Source organism: Myxocyprinus asiaticus, chromosome 11 (genome assembly GCF_019703515.2).
Source record: "Myxocyprinus asiaticus isolate MX2 ecotype Aquarium Trade chromosome 11, UBuf_Myxa_2, whole genome shotgun sequence".
NCBI classification, from domain to species: domain Eukaryota; kingdom Metazoa; phylum Chordata; class Actinopteri; order Cypriniformes; family Catostomidae; genus Myxocyprinus; species Myxocyprinus asiaticus.
In genome coordinates this window covers 22,858,098-22,876,980 of record NC_059354.1, presented here as the reverse complement: position 1 = coordinate 22,876,980, position 18,883 = coordinate 22,858,098, and the positions used below count along the sequence as shown (strand labels likewise).

Here is an 18,883-nt window from a genome sequence, read left to right as displayed (position 1 = left end):
TGTAAATCTTTGATTTTGCTAAGTTGTTTGCTTACCTATATGTTCTTGTATGTGTTAACTAATAGCTATAGCATCCTTTAGTGACTGTATACCTGTCTGTTCTTTTAACCCTAAAACGACCACAGAAATGGTTTGTTGAGCGTTTTGTCACAATATTCCTTCATGTTCAGTGGACCCTGCTTGCAAGGATTAAAGCACTTTAGCACAATTAACAATGTGCAGCATTCCGTGTGTCCAAACAACTTAGAATGCCTCATTGCTCCTTCATGAAGGAACAATATCTTTGTGCAAATGTGCAGATTGGAATTACATCATCGAAACCTGCTATTTAAACAATGTTATGATCAAAATGTAAGCTTGAAGAACAAGTAGTTAGTATTAAACCCCAGAAACATTATTTTTGTTGTTGGTAGTGAAGAGGGTGGCATGTGAGAGAAATAGGAGGAGTTTAAGATTTACTCTGTGTGATTTACTGAAATATAAATGGTTGTATTTTCCAACCTTTTTATGTAGCTTAAGTAGAACATATTCCTTATACTTCATTTTTCTCTAAAATTATTTTTTATTATGAATTGTAGCAATCCAAGTTGGCAAATCCAAGGAAACAGGCAATCCCTGATCTAAATTGCATTAGTCAGGCATATATTATAAAAATAAAAAAATGGCTTGTAAGATTTTTTAGTTTGCAAGTTTTTGCAGTTTTTTGAAGTAGATTTTAATGATATAAAATTAAGTAAAATGTACTTAATTTCATGACAGTATTGATGAAAGTGAGTAAATTTAACTTCAAAATTTCAGTTAGCTTTTACTTACAAATCTGATGAATAATAAAAACTTAGTAAAATTTAAGTGAACATTTTATTGGAACATTTCATACTTTGAACTTATAAACACAAGTGTCATCATGTACTACAGGAGAACACACTGTACAATGCCTTCTTTAAAAAAGTTTAATGCCCATCATCTAGTGTAGTATAGACAACATCACATTGCATAAATGGCAATAATAATAAGATACTGAGCTGCGCACGCAGACCTCAACACTTGGTGCACAAAACACGGTGATGGTAAAAAATCAACAGTTTTTTGTTTTTTTTTTTTTTTTTTTCATGAACAGGCAATTTTGAGTAGAAAATTAACTTCAGACTTCACAAAACAAGAAGTTACCAAATGTAACAACAAAATCAACAATAAAAACAGTGTAAATAAACTTGTAAATAGTGAAACCATGCAAGCTCATTAATTATTCAAGCCCAGTGCATGCTGGGAATACCAACTTCAAAAAGTTCAGTAAAATGTACTTTTTTTTTTTTTTTACCCTGTGAAATTTACTCAAATTAGCGAATACATCTGACAAGGTTTTCTACTTAAGGTTTGATACATGAGGATGCATTTATAAACAATCATAAATAATATTTTCTTATAAGCTAGAGCATTAATTTTTGCATGTTTGAATTGAGTACAAATATAGAATTTACTTATTCAATGTAGAAAACTCTTAATCTTTTCTGCCACATTTACTTCAACACAAAGTATTTTTTTTGTTTTTCAGTAATTCTTTTTTTTTTTCATTGTTATTTTTTTTTTTTTTTTATGTCTATGTAAGTGATTCATTTTCTTAAGCTCTCAAATTATTTGTTTTTTGCTGCAGAGATCTGCTTCAAAACAATAAGCCATCATTGGCATTACAATGACAGGAACAGCAGAGGTCAGGATTTCATATGTCATTGAACTCTGATGTTTACTGCACCAAGCTGTGTAATATGTGCCCCATATGATCAACGTCTCTTTTCAAAGTCCATAGTAGAGAGAGTTTGTAATGGTTACACGAACATGCATCAAGGCGACAAGACGTTATTTGCCCCTTTATGCCAAAAATATTTAGGCAAAAATAATAGTTTTGAAAGGCTTTGATTAGTGTGACGCTGAATACAATTTACTGATAGTTTACATGGATGTTAAGCCGAAAAGTAAGCAGTAATTTTGAGCTTTAAAATTATTTTTGGTCAAAAGGTCACACCTTGTTTGGAATTCCAAAAAGGCTTGATCAGAATTCAGAAATGATCTAGTTTGTAATTTGCAGTGTAACTTGATCTGGTGAGAGAATCATAGTGCTTGTCCACACATCAGTAATACCAAAATGTTCCTGTTATTTTTGGTCTTCTTTTGTTCAGCAGGTCTTCTTTTGTCATTTGAAGCCCTGTTTCTGACATAAAGAGAACAATATAGGAGAGACATATTGCAGTTCAGATCTTGCAGTCAATACTGTTCTCAACCAGTGTCCTTTTACATGTAAGGCTCTCCTTGCCCTCTGAATAAATGCCATGCTTCTGAGGGGTTTGACCAAGTAAGCAGCTTAAAAGTGTCCTTTTTCTTAAAAAGAAAACAGACTTGATGTTTTCGATAAATGGTGATACTTTATTGATGTCTTTTAGATTTTGTATCTTTATACATATTTTGTTGTTTTTTTCAACCCTCATCTTACCTCATAACTTGATTGTTTTTGTGTAAAAGATTAGATTTTATAGACCTTACATTATTTTTCATGACATTGTTGTTTACAGTTGGCTGAACATTTCCTGGGCAAAATGGAATCTTCCTGTACCAGTGGCTTATTTTATAACACATTAAGATTATTACTTATCTTTACATTGTCTCATGGAAGCTAAATAAAAACTATGTTGCCTGTTTTTATGTGGATGTTTAAACTTGTAAATTGAAAAAGTTTGCCTTCGGTAAAAGGGCTTTACTCATAGCCGTTATATGAGGTGTGGACCAACAGGGCTTGCATTGTAACAGCCTACTCTGAGGGTATAAACGCAACATAAATGCTTCCCTGTGTGCAAGAAAAAACAATGGGCTGCCTACCTTCTGTATCCTGCAGGAGTTGCTTGAGATCATTGAAAAGGGATGAAGCTTGTGTGTAGAACTGTGACATTCCTCCAGATGCTCTCGTTCTATGTGGTTTGGCCGCTGGGCTCCCATTCTGATTACTGAATATCCCAAGATTCTCCAAAAGAGACTGCTGTTGTGCTAGTCGTTTGGACTTGCAGCTTGGAAGAACAACTTTACTTACTTTCTGTCTCCTCTCACTGGTTTCTGGTGCTTCCTGTGTTTGTCCTGTTCTTGCAGGCAGTTACTAAGAAGTTTGGGAGCAGTACTTTCCGGAGTTCTCTGGAAAATGGAGTTCAGTTGTGTGAGTAAGTAAAGCTGTTTGTACTTCTACTTATTTTTCTAGTTTTTGTTCTGTTTTTTTAGAGCCTTTTTTAAATATATAATTAAGGAGGTATTGCGAGCTCAGTCCTTAATTGCTTACAAGGTAGAAATTATTCCTTGTGTTTTTGCCATAACTTTTTTGCTTTTTCAGCAAATGTCATTCAGTAATTTAACTGGGAAACAGGCTTAAATTCTTTGTTATTGTGGACTAAGTCTTTCTGCTGAAGCTGGCTGACAAAGCTGTGCTGTTAGTTAAGAAGTCTGGTTGGAACACCAGCATACCAACTTTTCAAGCTGGGGACCAGCATCCAAAACACAACATGTGCTGATGACTGGCAATGCAGTGCGTGGGTTGCAGCACCACCATTTGCCTGACACACTGGTGTAATTACCAGCACACTAATTAATTATTAATTAATCCAGTGCAGAATCTCACTGTCCTTCTCTTGTTCTCCCATGCTGCTTACTTGCAGTCAGAGCTGAGCCATTAGCTTTGTTTCCACATGAGCGAACAAAGGCACACATTACCTGAGGATGCTGTCACTCTGGATCTCCCATTTAAACAAAGACTCCTGTGAAACTACCGCTGGGTCCAAAACGGCAAAGTTGAGCAAAAATAGTGTACAAATAATTCAAGTGTGAACAGATATCTCTGTGTTGTTGTGCAGGATTCACATTTGCCTTCTACACTGTCTTCAAACACTTGATTGATAAACAAGAGATGGCCAGAACTGCATATTGTTTAGACTTTCTAGAATTCTAGAAATGTGTATTCTTTATTTAAAGACCATTTGTATGAAATCATGAGCACTCATATGAGATGAAGACTCCAGTCATATCAGCGACCTTATAAAAGCCATTTTATTCTACATTTAGAGAGTGCACTCATGGGGACTGCCATGTCTAGATCACATGACCACTCGAATACTACTCGCTTAATCTCAGCAACCGCCCTGTTACTGGACACTTTCACTAATGGTTTAAATTAATAATGGCTGACTGAATAGTGAATTATTACAATGGCATCGGTAACTGAAAACTACTGCATTTGAATGATGCTTCATCCACACCACTAGGTGTCAGTATTAGTCCATGACGACTGCAATAGACCAGTGCTACATAAACAAAAAATTACCGAGTGCACCTTTAACGCAGAAATTTCTCATGTTGTGTTTCTGAAATACTTCAATTTGTTTCATAAAACAGCATCTATGTGAAAAAAATGTGTTTGTCAAATTCTTGTTTGTTTTATTGATTGTGAAACCTGCCTAGATCTGGAACAAAGATGGTAGCTCTATTATTTCCATTTCAGTAATTAAAGAGTACTAGATGTCAGATCATTGGAATGTTGTTGATAATGCTACATAATCAAGACAGTCAGAAATCAAGTTTAGCACATTTTTTATTTCACACTCACCCGTCCCACCCATTTTCACATCAGCTTCTCACCTTTGACTTGGCACTTCACTGTTTCAGTGTGGGTATTTCTCCGAACCAGTTTTTCTCACGAAACTAGACTTATTTTCAAAGAGGCAATTGTCCGTGTATGATTCCACAGTAAACAGTTTTTTTTTCTTTTCTTTTTCATGGCATTAGATGACTTTGTAAACTCAAGCCAGATGGCCAAAATTAAAGGAAGCCATAAACTGAAAACTGGAGGCACACAATGATTGTTTGTGTTGACTTTTTTTTTCTTTTCTTTTTTTTTATTTTTTTTTTTTTAAGTCTGATCAACAAGATCTGGCATCATTAAGAAACTAAACAGACTATCCACACCTCTTGCTGGCCTGGTAAGCTGTTTCTTTTATTTTACTTGGATGTGCATTAATGAACACTTCTGCAGAATTGAGCTGTAGTATTCCACCTTGACTAAGACCATGTGTCTTCTGCGTCCTAAACTCTTATGTTCAGAAGTTTGAATGATTTACTAAATGGCTTACCTGTAATTGGGTATTTGAAGTGCGTTGCACAGAGTTCATCATTTACTTTGATCTGTTATTCAACAGGAGTCATTTGCTTAAGTGAAAACTCTCAACATGTGTCCGTCTTTCCATACAGAAAGTATTGTGATTTTTGCATTATGAGTGATGCATGCACTTGTAAGAAGAGAAGGGTTGCTGGAGCATGTGGGGTTAAAAGGTTTGCTCTCCAAAGAAATAGTCATCATTTACTCTAAGGAGATGTTTCTGTAGGCAGACACAGGGCTCCAGACTAACAATTGAGTGTGTTGGCACCAGTACCACCAAGGGGTGGGAGGTCTGTGGCCAATAAAATGAAAACATTTAAAAAGAAACAAATAATAAAAAGTGAAATAATTTTTAAGAATAACTGCAATTACCAATAATATTGCATATTTTGCCCTACGTGTCTGTCAAGCAGACTCCAGCATCCTCCTTTTCCAAGAACTTCCTTACACTGGTGCCGAAACCCGGGAAAATTGGAGGAAGATCACGCTGTCCTGGAGTCCTCGCTGCTGGCTCAAGAATGCGGTGCCAAGGACACGCGATCTGGTGAGACACAACGGGTTCATCAGCAGGCTACCTCAATGGCTATGCGAACCCGTTGCGTCTCACCAGGTCATGTGTCCTTTGCACCGCGTTCTTGAGCCAGCAGCGAGGACTTCAGGACAGCATGATCTTCCACCAGTTTTCCCGGGTTTTGGCACCAGTGTAAGGAAGTTCTTGGAAAAGGAGGATGCTGGAGCCGGCTTGACAGACATGTAGACGTTTATTGTTGCACTTTTCAGTCGCACACAATAAGCAAGTACACAAAATGTTTGCTTTTCAGCTTCACTACACATACTCTCTGTTGGCTTTTCAGCTCAACACTACACATAAACTCTATTGGCTTTTCAGCTCAACACTACACATAAACAGCTTCGACACTGCAGCTCTCGCCGCGGCTTTATCTCTCGCCCATTAACGCTGTAATCAGCCACAGCTGGGCGAGATAATCCGCTGCAGGTGTCCAACCCGGCCTTGCTCCGCACAGTCGCCGCTCAGCCCGCCCCGCACTCCACAGTATGCAGATGTAAATTTACTGGTATCAACAGCAGGAAGGTTATCTATATAAAGTAAAAAGTTACCAGTTACCACCATATAGGGCTAAATCATAAGTGCCCAAACTTTTTCCTAGGAAGTACCAAAAATCAAACTTGATTGATGGCTGTGGGCCAAAAGTAAATGTTGCATTATATCAAACCGTAATAGATTAAAATATAAAAGTTGCCCTGGTTCCCCTCCTTTATGATTTCATAATATAAAAAAACAATACTCTGCAATGTGCTAAAATTAATGTAATGAAGAGCTGTGTCAATGGCATATATATAAACTCAGCAGAAAAGAAACATCCTCTCACTTTCAACTGCTTTTATTTTCAGCAAACTTAACATGTAAATATTTGTATGAACATAAAATGATTCAACAACTAAGACATAAACTGAACAAGTTTCACAGACATGTGACTAACGGAAATGGAATAATGTGTCCCTGAACAAAGGGGGGGTCAAAATCAAAAGTAACAGTCAGTATCTGGTGTGGCCACCAGCTGCATTAAGTACCGCAGTGCATCTCCTCCTGATGGACTGCACCAGATTTGCCAGTTCTTGCTGTGAGATGTTACCCCACTCTTCCACCAAGGCACTTGCAAGTTCCCGGACATTTCTGGGGGGAATGGCTCTAGTCCTCACCCTCCAATCCAACAGGTCCCAGACGTGCTCAATGGTATTGAGATCTGGGCTCTTCGCTGGCCATGGCAGAACACTGATATTCCTGTCTTGCAGGAAATCAGAACGAGCAGTATGGCTGGTGGCACTGACATGCTGGAGGGTCATGTCAGGATGAGCCTGCAGGAAGGGTACCACATGAGGGAGGAGAATGTCTTCCTGTAACGCACAGCATTGAGATTGCCTGCACTGACAACAAGCTCAGTCATTTGATGCTGTGACAAACCACCCCAGACCATGACGGACCCTCCACCTCCAAATCGATCCCACTCCAGAGTACAGGCCTCGGTGTAACGCTCATTCCTTTGACAATAAACGCGAGTCCGACCATAACCCCTGGTGAGACAAAACCGCACTTTTTGCCAGTCCTGTCTGGTCCAGTGTAGGCGGGTTTGTGCCCATAGGTGACGTTGTTGCCAGTGATGTCTGGTAAGGACCTGCCTTACAACAGGCCTACAAGCCACATTTCAGCCTCTCTCAGCCTATTGCGGACAGTCTGAGCACTGATGGAGGGATTGTGCGTTCCTAGTGTAACTCGGGCAGTTGTTGTTGCCATCCTGTACCTGTCCCGCAGGTGTGATGTTCAGATGTACCGATCCTGTGCAGGTGTTGTTACACATGGTCTACCACTGCGAGGATGATCAGCTGTCCTTGCTGTCTCCCTGTAGCACTGTCTTAGGTGTCTCACAGTACGGACATTGCAATTTATTGCCCTGGCCACATCTGCAGTCCTTATGCCTCCATGCAGCATGCCTAAGGCATATTCATGCAGATAAGCAGGGACCCTGGGCATCTTTCTTTTGGTGTTTTTCAGAGTCCGAAGAAAGGTCTCTTTAGTCTCCTAAGTTTTTATAACTGTGACCTTAACTGCCTACCGTCTGTAAGCTGTTAGTGTCTTAAAGACCGTTCCACAGGTGCATGTTCATTAATTGATTATGGTTCAAGCATGGAAAACATTGTTTAAACCCTTTACAATAAAGATCTGTAAAGTTATTTGTATTTTTACAAACTTATCTTTAAAATACAGCCTCCTGAAAAAGGGATGTTTCTTTTTTTGCTGAGTTATATATATATATATATATATATATATATATATATATATATATATATATATATATATATATATATACACACTGACAGCCAAAAGTTTGGAATAATGGACAGATTTTGGAAGGAAATTGGTACTTTAATTCACCAAAGTGGCATTTAACTGATCACAAAGTCAGGACATTACTGATGTAAAAAACAGCACCATCACTATTTGAAAAAAGTCATTTTTTATCAAATCTAGACAGGCCTCATTTCCAGCAGCTATCACTCCAACACCTTATCCTTGAGTAATCATGCTAAATTGCTAATTTGGTACTAGAAAATCACTTGCCATTATATCACACACAGTTGAAATCTATTTGGTTCGTTAAATTAAGCCCTGTGGGAAGAATTGCCTATAAAAATCCACTTTTGAAACAGAAAAACAAAAAGGTTAGAGTGGGCAAAGAAACACAGACATTGGACAACAGATAATTGGAAAAGAGTGTTATGGACCCCATTGAGCTTATGTGGGATCATCCAGACTGTAAGGTGCATGAGAAGTGCCTGACAAGACAGCCACATCTACGGCAAGTGCTACAGGAAGTGTGGGGTGAAATGTCACCTGAGTTTCTTGACAAACTGACAGCTAGAATGCCAAGGATCTGTAAAGCTGTCATTGCTGTATGTGGAGGATTTTTTGATGAGAATTCTGAAGTAGTTTATGAAGTTCTGAAAATGTTTCACGTTATTAATATCCTGACAATACATTGTGATAATTTGAATGCCACTTTGGTGAAAAAAGTACCAATTTCTTCCCATAAGAGCAAAATCTGTACATTATTCCAAACCTTTGGCTGCTAGTATACATATATATACATACATACATACACACACACACACACACACACACACACACACGTGTATATATATACACAAATCAGATGATTGCAACATGCTCCAAAAAAGTTGGGACAGTCAAGTGTTTATCACTGTGAAACATCATCATTTCTTCTAATAACACTTAAGCATTTGGACCCCTGGCCCATACAAACACTGGCTTTTGGACCTGACGCTAATAATAGCTTGGATGGTCCTTTTCCTCTTTGCCCAGATAACATGACGGCTGTGTTTTTCATAAAACTCTTCGGACCAAAAAGCACAGTTCCACTGTTCTACTTTCCATCTAAGATGAGAACGAGCCTAGAGAAGTCGGCTGCACTTCTGGACAGTGTTGATGTAGGGCTTCTGCTTTACATAGTAAAGTCTTAATTTGCATCTGTGGATGCAGTGATGAGTGGTGCTGACTGACAAAGGTTTACTAAAGTTATCCCAAGCCCATGTTCATGATATCCATTGATGTTTTTTAAGACAGTGACATCTGAGGGATCAGGGATCACGCGCATTCAGAAGTGTTTTTCGTCTTGCCCCTTACACACCAGGATTTGACCAGATTCCTTGAATCTTTTAACTATTTTATGTACTGTAGAGGGTGAAATGCTCAAAATCTTTCCAATTTGTCTTTGGGGAACATTATTCTCAAAGTGCTGGATTATTTGCAGAAGCATCTGTTGGCAGGGTTGGGAGGGTTACTTTTGAAATGTATTCCACTACAGATTACAGAATACATGCTGTAAAATGTAATTTGTAATGTATTTTGTTAGATTACTCAAGGTCAGTAATGTATTCTAAATACTTTGGATTACTTCTTCAGCACTGCTAGATTTTTTTCACTTGTTTTGACTATAAATACTCTGCCAGTACAATAAGACAAAATACACATGTTAAAAATACATTCTCTGAAAAACCTAAATATCTTATGCAGTGTTGTTTCTAAAACAAGATGAATCAAATTGATCTTGTTTTAAGGATGTTTAGATATTTTTACAGGAAAACAATACAAAAAATATTATCAAGAATATGATTTTTGCCCTAATATCAAAGGTCTTAATAATTTCTTCTCAAAAAGAAATTATGATCCAACGTGAATTTTCTTGATAAAAAAATATGATCGTGCCTGGTAACGTGCATGTAAAATGGCTAGAAATAACATTTTAACTTAGCCTAAAGCTGACAATTTACACAAGGTTTATTTCTATTTCTTGTGCTCCAAACTTACTTCAAACTTACTTCTCTCTCTGCTCATATGAATGTAACACATCATAAGAAAGTGTTTCACCGCTGTTCAAATGCACTTTGGATCGCATCATTTATATGTATAAATTTTTCCATCTGAAAGGACTAAATATTAAATGAAACAAATGGCAATAAAATGCAAAGTTATCTCTTCAGTAATCAAAATACTTTCTGAATGTAACTGTATTCTAAATACCAATTATTTAAATTGTAACTGTAGTGGAATACAGTTACTTATATTTTGTATTTTAAATACGTATTCCCGTTACTTGTATTTCGTTACTCCCCAACCCTGTCTGCTGGCAAAGTGACAAGTCTTGAACGATCCTTTGCTCTTGAAGGACTAGGCTGTTTTTGGAGGCTCCTTATACAGTATATAGTACAATGACACAATTGCCTCACCTGTTTAACATCTCCTGTTTCACATTGCCTTGTTATTTCAACTCGTCAAATTGTTATTAGTCTTAAATTGCCCCTGTCTCAACTTTTTTGGAGCGTGTTGCAATCATCTGATTTGAAATTACTGCATATTTTCAAAAAAACTATACAATTTACAAGGTAAAACATCATATGTGTAGTTGTGGTGCTTTCAATATAGCAAAGGGTGAATGTAATAGACAAATCACTCCTTTTTGTTTTTATTAGCATTTTTCATACTGTCCCAATTTTTTCAAAATTGGGGTTGTATACACACACACACCTATATATATATATATATATATATATATATATATATATATATATATATATATATATATATATATATATATATATATATATATATACACACACACACTGTGTATAGTATTATTTATTTGTATTTTGTACTTGTACTTGCAAGGCGGGCCAAATCAAAGGTTATCATGGACCAACTTTGGTCCACGGGCCCTGGTTTTGCCATCTCTGGGCTAAATTATTCTGACAGTGGGAGTCTGTGCGACTGAATTGGGACTCCTTTCATCAGGCTCTTGTTGATTTCAAGTTCAGTCATCTCTTGGAAATTTTGAAGGCAAAGAAAACCAGTTATATTTTTCTACAATCAGAGAGCATTAGAAGAGAACGTCCTGGTTACTTTCGTAACCTCCATTCCCTGATGGAGGAAACGAGACGTTGTGTCGATGTCCCAAAAACACCTCTGATTTTTGAGAAAAGGCCAATGGGAATTGGCGAGTGGAATTTGCATGCCACTCCCCCGGATATACGGGTATAAAAGGAGCTGGCTCGCAACCACTCATTCAGGTTTTGTGCTGAGGAGCCGAGACAAGGTCCCGGTCATTTCAGCGGGTAGTTCAGTGTTGTGGCAGGATGGACACAACATCTTGTTCCCTCCATCAGGGAACGGAGGTTACGAAAGTAACCAGGATGTTCCCTATCTGTCACTCACTCGACATTGTGTTGACTAGGGGTCGCTATACGAAACGCCACAACTAGCTGAACTGTGTTACGTGGACTGGCGGTGTGAGACGGGCAGACCACTGTGTAAGGCAGAAACCTCCCCCCAATGCCCTACGAGCGTCGTACAGTCCCCTGCACCTCGGGGACAAGTCGACTGCCCAAAAAATGGGGACAGACTACCCCAGCCGTGGCATCTTCTCTTTTTTCCCCAGAAAGAAAGGAAATCGATCGACTGGGGGCCATATGTGTCCACGTCGGGGGGGTGTCACTCCCAAGGGGAAGACACTGCGGAGACCACACCCTGCCCGAAGGGGAGGAAATGTGTGGAAATACGTCACATGGTCTTACCGAGTTTTGTCGGCAGTGTCGCATGTGGACAAGTCCCCGTGGTAGGTCCTACCCAGAGGTGACGGAGCTCTACAAACACGGCACGTCCTGGGCGTGATATGCCAAGGCGATGGCGTCAGTGACCCAGTCGGCGATCCTCTGTTTGGAGACAGCGCTCCCTTTCCACTGTCCTCCAAATCAGAAAAAGAGCTGCTCAGTGTGTCTAAAGTTGTCCAAATAGATGTGCAAAGTGCGCACTGGACACAGCAACGACAAGGCTGGGTCTGCCTCCTCCTGGGGCAGCGTTTGCAGGTTCACCACCTGATCCTGAAACGGGGTCGTGGGAACCTTGGGCACATAGCCCGGTTGGGGTCTCAAGACCACGTTAGAGTATCCCGGACCGAACTCCAGGCACGTGTCGCTGACAGAGAACGCCTGCAGGTCCCCTACCCTCTTGATGAACATGAGTGCAGTCAGGAGGGCAGTCTTCAAGGAGAGTGCCTTTAGCTCAACTGACTCCAGGGGCTCCCCACAAGCCCCGTAGGACCACAGAGAGATCCCATGAGGGAATGAGACGCGGTCTGGGAGGGTTCAGCCTCCTCGTGCCTCTAAGGATCCAGATGATCAGGCCGTGCTTCCCGAGAGACTTACCGTCAACTGCGTCATGGTGCGCCGCTATAGCGGCCACATACACCTTCAAGGTGTACAGCCTCTCCTGCAAGAAGGAAAGCACCAACATGACTGCGCATCTCTGGGGGTCTTCACATCGGGAAGAACACCACTTAGCGAACAGACGCCACTTCAAGGCATACAGGCGCCTTGTAGAGGGAGCACTAGCCTGAGTGATCGTGTCTACCACCGTGGGTGGTAGGCCACTTAGGTCTTCTGCGTCCCGTCCGAGGGCCAGACGTGGCGATTCCATGGGTCTGGTCACGGGTGCCAGATGGTGCCCCGTCCCTGAGAAAGAAGTTCCTTCCTCAGGGGAATTCGCTGGGGGGGCTGTCACGAGGAGTGTGAGGTCCGAAAACCAAGTCTGGGTGGGCCAGTAGGGTGCTACTAGGATGACCTGCTCCTCATCCTAGTAGGGTGCTACTAGGATGACCTGCTCCTCATCCTTCCTGACCTTGCACAGGGTCTGTGCAAGTAGGCTCACTGGGGGGAATGCATATTTGCGTAGCCCCTGGGGCAGCTGTGTGCCAGCGCGTCTGTGCCGAGGGGAGCCTCGGGAAGTGAACAGGTCTACCTGCACTTGACCGAATCGACTCCAAATCAGCTGGACCACCTGGGGGTGGAGTCTCCACTCTCCCCTGAGCGTTACCTGCCATGACAGTGCATCCACAGCGCTGTTGATATCACCCAGGGTGGGCTGCGGCGGAGCTGGTGTTGTTGCCGCAGGGGGACACCCTTGGCGACGAGCAGACGGGGTGCAGGATCTTGATCCATGCCAGGGCAGGATGTGCTGAATAGCCTCCGTCTGCTTCTTAACTGCCGAGGACTGCTGGGCAAAGTCCTCGACAGTGTCACCGAATAGGCCAACCTGGGAGATGGGGGCGTCAAGGAACCGTGCCTTGTCAACCTCCCTCATCTCGACCAGGTTGAGCCAAAGGTGGCGTTCCTGGACCACGAGGGTGGACATTGCCTGCCTGAATGTCTGCACCATGACCTTCGTTGCCCGGAGAGCGAGATTGGTCGCCGAAAGCAGCTCCTGCATCAATCCCGGGTCAGACCTATCCTCGTGCAGTTCTTTTAGCACCTTGGCTTGGTGCACTTGCAGGAGAGCCATGGCGTGCAAGGCGGAGGCTGCCTGTCCAGCGACATTGTAGGCCGGAGCTGCCAGAGACAACGTAAACCTACAGGCCCTGGACGGGAGTCTCGGGCGGTTCCGCCAGGTGGCACATTCTGTGGGCACAGGTGCGCCTTATGCACCTGGGGAATCGGCGAGTACCCCCTGGCAGCCCCACCATTGAGGGTAGTGAGAGCGGAGGAGCTGAGAGACCGGGTCCGGGCATTGAGAGGTGCCCGCCACGACCTCGTAAGCTCCTCATGCACCTTCGGGAAGAAAGGGACCGGGGCGGGGCATGGCCGTGAGCAGCGCTCTGGGCCCAGGAACCAATCGTCAAGCCACGAGGGTTCAGGGGGGAGTGGAGGGTTCTACTCCAGCCTGACGCTTGCAGCCGCCCCGGCAAACATGGCCGCCAGCTTCATGTCAGCCTGCGACTGGGCGACCACACCCGAAGGTGGGAGCCCAGCCGAGTCCTCAGCGTCAGACTGGATGAGCCTGCTCTCCGATGCTGTGATTGAGAGCTCATCCTCTGAGCCGGCGGTCTCATCCCAGAACTTGACCGGGGTGAAGGAGCATGCTGGGGAATGGGAAGTCCATGGGGGGGGTTACCCGGCGGAGCGGCTCCCATTGGGGTCCCCAAATCGCCCCCAGTGCTAACCGACACGGCCTCATACCCAAAGGACCGAGGCGGGGAGCCGCTGGGGTGGCTTTCGCTCTGACGAAAGAAAGCCGTGACCGCAACGTTGCCATGGTCATGTTCTGTGAGGACATGACCCGTCCACGAACGGTGTCTCCACGTGGGCAGCACTCGAGCACGTAAGACAGCGATTGTGGCCGTCGGAAGCGGAAAGGTAATGACCGCAACCAGGAATTACACACAAACAGAAAGGTATCTTTAAAAAGATGCTCTCTGTGAGTGCCACTCTTTTAGTAGAAGAATATACTCTCTTAGCTGCTGAAGCACCCAGGGGCTTCTCTGCACTCCACCAGTGCACGAGGGGGAGAAACCGCTGTAATGTGCTGTAAATCCAACAGCTTTCGAGGTGAATGGATCGACAGAGTAATTCAGCTCACTGAATACAACCGCTCGGCTCTGAAGAGAAAATCTGAATGAGTGGTTGCGAGCCAGCTCCTTTTATACCCGTTTGTCCGGGGAAGTGGCATGCAAATTCCACTCGCCAATTCCCATTAGCCTTTTCACAATGATCAGAGGTGTTTGGGCCTCCCAAGGGTGACCCCTAGTGTCACTACATGGACACCATTTGAGTGAGTGACAGAGAGGGAACAGATTTTACATCCCCAGATTTCTACATGATTTCTATAAAACAAACTATGGCATTTATGTAATGAAAAACCAGTACCCTAAACCCTTTTAAAAACTAAAATACAAAATATAAACATTTATAAACTGTTGTATCAAATAATGATATTGCCTCACTCCCCTAATGAAGCCAGTTATAAATTTAATAGTGCTATAGTAGCAATATAGGATTTATTATGAATGTATTTCTGCCTTAAATATTATAGTTAATACAGTTAGTGTTACTATAGTAAATTTGTGGTAATTTCTTAAAAGATGTAATCTGTACATGCCACAGTGTTTTTCATAGAGGTTTGCACCAGATAATTCTGTGCCAAACTCAAATGGGTTGTGTGACTTGGGCTGTGCTTTTCATTGCTGCTTGCAGTGCTGTAATGATTTACGCTGCCTGGTTGAGAGCTCGAGACCGGAGCGCAAGTGAACGTGCCCGCTCTGTGCTCTATCTGGTCTGTCCATTGATCCGGGTTGCAGATAGCGTTGTTTCATTCCACTTTTGACACATTTGCCTTTTGCTATTGCTTAACAGAAAACGGCAGCACATAAACCATTTAGTCACAGTCTGGAGCCCTGCAGACAGCTTCAGTTACCTTTCACTTTTGTATGGAAAAAAAAAGATGCAATGAAAGTGAATAGTGACTGAGGCTGTTTGTCCCTAACATGATGCATAACATTCTGCCTGTTGTGTTCCAAGGAGGGAAGAAAGTCATATGGGTTAGGAATGACATGAGGGTGAGTGTTCACCCAAAAATGAAAATTCTGTCATCATTCAATTCTTTTAACACAAGCACATGCACGAACATACAAATCTTATACAGTAGCTCTTAGTTCAAGGGCATTAACAAATGGCCTATGGGTTTGAATTAAACCATGTGTTTATCAAGCTTTTTGGCCTAATCTATGCAAAACATGCAAGCTCATTTATTTCCCATTGCCCTTTAAACTATTTACTCAGGTAAGCCTGGATAAGCATCTCCATGTCCAACAGCATCACAGAGGTATTTCCATAAAATGGTTCCAACCCCAAAACCCAGTAAGGATAAACTCACAATTGAGGGCTTAAGTGGCAAGAGCTAAGCAAAGGCATACAAAGAAAAACACAGCTTGGTCTATATTTTTGTTTGCTAAATGTGGTTGAGATTGTAAAGTTTGTCTGTAAAAGAACTGTCTCTGAGCTACCAGCAAGTGGTAATATATATATATATATATATATATATATATATATATTATACACACACAAACTGGTAGCCAAAATTTTGGAATAATGTACAGATTTTGCTGTTTAAGTAGGAAATTGGTATTTTAATTCACCAAAGTGGCATTCAACTGATCACAAAGTATAGTCAGGACATTACTGATGTAAAAAACCAAAAAACCACCATCACTATTTGAAAAAAGTCATTTTTCATCAAATCTAGACAGGCCTCATTTCCAGCAGCCATCCCTCCAACACCTTATCCTTAAGTAATCATGCTAAATTGCTAATTTGGTACTAGAAAATCACTTGCTATTATATCAAACACTGCTGAAAGCTATTTGGTTCATTAAATGATGCTCAACATTGTCTTTGTGTTTGTTTGTGAGTTGCCACAGTATGCAATAGACTGGCATGTCTTAAGGTAAATTTTAGGTCAAAAATGGCAAAAAAAAGAAAAAAAAAAAAAGAAAAAGAAACGGCTTTCTCTAGAAACTCGTCAGTCAATCATTATTGAAACTTTCTTTCTTATGTGGAACACGAAAGAAGATTTCAGTATCTCGGCCCATCTTTTCAATACAAAGGCAAGTGACTCACTTCAAAGTCTTAAAAAGCACCCAAAAGTATCTTTTAAAAAGTCCATGCGGCACATGAAACATTATTTTAAGCGCTGCAAGTTCACACATGAATACGCAAGCCAGCTAGAGCTAGCTAACAAACCTTGAGATTTTCACTGAAAAATGACTTTAATTTTGGGTTGTTTCTCACTATAACCTATTGCTCGGAAGAGTTGCATTATGACACACAAGCCACATGGATTACTTTTAGAATACTTTTAGGTGTTTTTTAAGCTTTAAAAAGAGTCGCTATTAGCTGCCATTGTGTTAAGACAGACCAGGATATACCTTAGATTTTTGGGTGAACTGTCCTTCTAAACCCAATTTCATTCTTATACAGGTTTTAAATTTAGTTAAATCAAGGCTCATTAGAGCAATGGTGGATGTCTTTGGTTTTGTGGATAATGTAGCTACTCTGGCTTTGGATTGCAAAGTTCTACTCGGGGTTTGGCTTTTGCTGATCTCTGGATCAGTTTTCCATAGTTTCGCACTCCATTCTCAATCAAACCTGGAGCCATGGTTTACCCTTGTGTTTCCCCGGATTGACGATCCTCTTTTTAACAATCTGTAGAGAGAAAGCCTACTCTTGTGTGGCATACTGGTTGACCACACTAGAAAATTCATTCTGGCTGGGCTTTGCCCTGAGGTTTAGCAGAGACATGACTCTGTAGAGCGCAGCCCTTCATAAACCCCCTATAATTGAGTTGGATGGATATATTTGAAACAAGTCTCACCACAATGAATGGAGAATTGGCAGGACAGATTATCTGAATACATTTTTCCACAGACCACCAGGCTTGTTTGCTCTTAAAAGTGTGTATTTAAATGTTTATATTTTATTATTTTTGCTTTATTATGCCTATAATGTGAAAGTTTTACATTTTAGAATGAATAAACTGGCACAACATTCCCTATTCTGTTTAATTATTTATTGAAAAATTGATGCTTATGTTTGAAATCAGACCTTGACCTATGGCGATACAATTCATCATAATACTTTGAGAATTTACATTTAACATAAATAACATTCCACAGATGACATGAAATTATATCACCATTGATGCCTATGCAGAACTTTATTGGTAAAAACATAAATTTTATGCCAATTATCCAAACTCCTAAATCATAATCTATCAATCAGCAGTGTGCAAAAATGTCCTTTTACTTGTTTTACCGTTTAACAGGAAGATTGATAGTGTTTTTAGAGGAAGGAAAGGATTTAATAGTTGCTTAAGAGAGGAGGTGATTGAGAAGTGAAGTCAAACATAAGTGGTTAGCTCTTCATTGCCATCTGCTAATAAGCATGTTTGCTGTTTAAGTATAGGCCAAAGCACCCCGTGATTATTTCAGAGCAAACCATAAGCAGGGGGTAAAGTGGGAAGGGGTGGGCTGTGCACTCTGTGCATGAAATCCAGATGGTCAATCAGAACTAAATTAAACTTTGTCATAACACTACTTCAGTGACATGATAGTTTGCATTCAATACAAAGTTTTTTTAAAGGGGTAGTTCACTCAAACATTCTGTCATTGTTTACCTCATGTTGTTCCAAATTGCCCCAAGGGCAAACTCCTGCTCTCACAGGTATTGGCACAGGTCACTCACTGACGGCTGCCTGCCTTCTTAGCTTCCAGTCTGTTGTATCACTCTTCATTTGCCACCTGCCCTCTCTCATCTCCTCCCACCCCCTGTGAGCTCACAGGACTCTCTGAACTTTGGATGCAATGATTTCTGGACTGTGTGTGCCAAAGAGTTCTCATATGATTACTGTCTAACTCATTAGGTGGACACATATTCTTTGCCGGCAGGACAACCTCACCCTCTTCCTAAAAGTCTGTGTCAAGCTTGGACTAAAAGAGGCCCAGCTTTTCCACCCAGGAGACCTGCAAGACTTATCCACACGTGTAACTGTCAAGTAAGTTTTCATTTTCTCAGCTTACAATGCAACAGAAAGTTCTGTAAAATGTTTGACCCTTTGCCAATGTGAAAATTGCTGTGGCTTAGCTGTAAGGGACATGTGTCTGACCGCTGTTTACGACTCACTGCATGGTCATTTTGGCAGATCTCATTGTCCACTGTTCTCATATCCACATACTTTCATAAAACAGGCTTGTATGGCCAAGCCCTCTATTTAAATTGAACTGA

General features: G+C 41.3%; 1 long non-coding RNA gene across 1 annotated transcript; it reads left to right on the top strand.

Moving 5' to 3' along the window:
- Window positions 1–3,118: 3,118 nt before the first annotated feature.
- Window positions 3,119–18,652, top strand: LOC127448094 (uncharacterized). The gene is made up of 3 exons (XR_007898456.1): window positions 3,119–3,200; window positions 4,942–5,006; window positions 18,522–18,652. It is a non-coding gene; the product is annotated as an uncharacterized LOC127448094 (long non-coding RNA).
- Window positions 18,653–18,883: the final 231 nt, after the last annotated feature.